Source organism: Dioscorea cayenensis, chromosome 7, assembly GCF_009730915.1.
Source record: "Dioscorea cayenensis subsp. rotundata cultivar TDr96_F1 chromosome 7, TDr96_F1_v2_PseudoChromosome.rev07_lg8_w22 25.fasta, whole genome shotgun sequence".
NCBI classification, from domain to species: domain Eukaryota; kingdom Viridiplantae; phylum Streptophyta; class Magnoliopsida; order Dioscoreales; family Dioscoreaceae; genus Dioscorea; species Dioscorea cayenensis.
Window position 1 is genome coordinate 9,531,350 of NC_052477.1, and position 2,259 is coordinate 9,533,608.

General features: G+C 44.4%; 1 non-coding gene across 1 annotated transcript; it reads left to right on the plus strand.

Moving 5' to 3' along the window:
- The first annotated feature begins 1,820 nt into the window (after positions 1-1,820).
- Positions 1,821-1,927, plus strand: LOC120266224. Its single transcript, XR_005538066.1, has one exon. It is a non-coding gene; the product is annotated as a small nucleolar RNA R71 (small nucleolar RNA).
- Positions 1,928-2,259: the final 332 nt, after the last annotated feature.

The following is a 2,259-nucleotide window of genomic DNA, read 5'->3' on the forward strand; positions in this document are numbered from 1 at the left end:
GAAGGTAGAGGATGTATTATCGGGCTTGGGGCCACCTAGCAATAGTTCATCCAACTTTTTTGGTTCACGTACGTCTCCAACAGCCTTGGAGCATTTTCGGTGGCGTCTCCTAGCCCTCTTCATTTTCCGAAGCACCTTCTTCAAGATCCCCGGGGTAGATGGGATTTCTTCCATCGAACCAAGCATCATTACTTCTTCATAATCCTCCTCTTGGTCGAACAAACCCTACATGCGGGTCCGGATTTAACATTTCCTGCATGTATTCATCAACAATCTCATCAATAGTGTCTAGAAAATATAAAGTGTCATCAAAATCAAGAGAATGCCGCTTGGCTTTCGTAAGGCGGTATGTGAGCTTGTCATCTCCAACTCTCAAAGTTAGCTCTCCACCGTCCATGTCAATCAATGCCTTGGAAGTCCATAAGAACGACCTCCCAAGTATCAAGGGTACATCCACATCCTCATCGACGTCTAGCACCATAATGTCTACAGGAAATATATACTTGTCCACCTTGACAAGTACATCTTCGATGAAAACCCTCGGATGTCTCACCATTCGGTCTGCCAACTGCAAAGTCATCCGAGTGAGACTAGGCTCACCCAAGCCTAACTTTCAAAAGAAGGTGTATGGCATGACATTTATGTTGGCCCCTGAGTCCGCCAATGCCATTTCTTCACCCATATTGCTAATGCTACACGGAATTATGAAGCTTCCTGGGTCTTTCTTCTTGCTCGGCATGTTCCTTTGCAACATCACCAAGCATGAAGCATCTAGAATCACTGAAGCACTCTCCTGCAATTTCCTCTTGTTGGTCAACAAGTCTTTCAAGAACTTTGCATACTTAGGCATTTGGGCCAATGCCTCAACAAAAAGAATATTGATATGGAGTTGCTTGAACAAACTTAGGAACTTCTTGTACTATTCACCCCCTTGGTCATTCTTCAATCTAGAGGGATAAGGGATTCTTAGCTTGAAAGGTGGGGGTGCCACCTCCTTCTTTTTGCTTGTTCCCTCTTCGACCTCTATAACCTCGGGTGCGTGTTCTTTTGGCATCTCACTCGTATGCTTACCTTCAACCTCACGACCACTTCTCAAAGTGATCGCCTTCACCTGCTCTCTAGGGTTGGTCTCTGTATTGCTTGGCAAGCTTTCATGTGGCCTTTCAGACAAAGACTTCGCAATTTGCCCCACTTGATTTTCAAGGTTATGTAAAGAGGCGGTATGATTACGAAGTGTGGCCTCAACTGATTCAAACCTTGTATTTGCAGATTGCACAAATCTAGTCAGGCCTTCTCCAAATCATTCATTCGGGTTTCTAAACCTGAAACTTTGTTTTCCACATGCGGGGCTTGTTGTTGTTGTTGGAAACCCGGTGGCCCCATGGCCTTTGGTAGACTCTGATTGCTCCATGAGAAATTTGGATGATTCTTCCAACCCGGATTGTAGGTATTGCTATATGGGTTTCCTTGAGGTCTCATGCCATTACCTACAAAATCGACGTTCTCAACCGAAGATGCATCACTAATAGAGATCGGGCAATCGGAGGGAGCATGTCCTCCACCACACCCGTTGCAATTCGTCACGGCCACTACTCTATTTGAATTTAGAAGATCTAACTTCTTACTCAAATTTTCCACTTGAGCCGCCAATGAAGTTACTGCATCTATCTCATGGAGACCGGCCACCTTTTTCTTCTCTCTAGCATTCCATTGGTAGCTGTTTAACCCCATTTCTTTAATTAACTGCTGCTGTATCCAATAGTTGCCTTGTACTCGAGTTCAAATCGTTGTAAAAGGTCTTAACAATCATCCACTCTAGAAATCAGTATTGTAGGCACTTTCTCAAGAGCTCCTTGAACCTTTCCCATATCTCAAATAGAGACTCCAATTCCAACTGAACAAAGGATGAGATCTCATTCCTATGCTTCGTGGATTTTCCGGGAGGGAAATAACGGGCAAGAAAATCTTCTACCATCTTCTCCCATGTGGTAATTGATGCTCTAGGTAATGAGTGTAGCTACTGATTCGCTCTCCCCTTTAGGGATAATGGGAAGGCTCGCAACTTGATGGCATCATCCGTCACCCCATTTATCTTCAGCATATCATACACCTCAAGAAAACTCTCTATATGACTATTTTGATCCTCATCGGCTAAACCATTGAACTGGGTGGATTACTGTAACATGTGGATGAATGCCGGCTTCAGCTCGAAGTTCTGAGCTGTAATCAGGGGACGCACAATACTCGACTTTGTCCGAA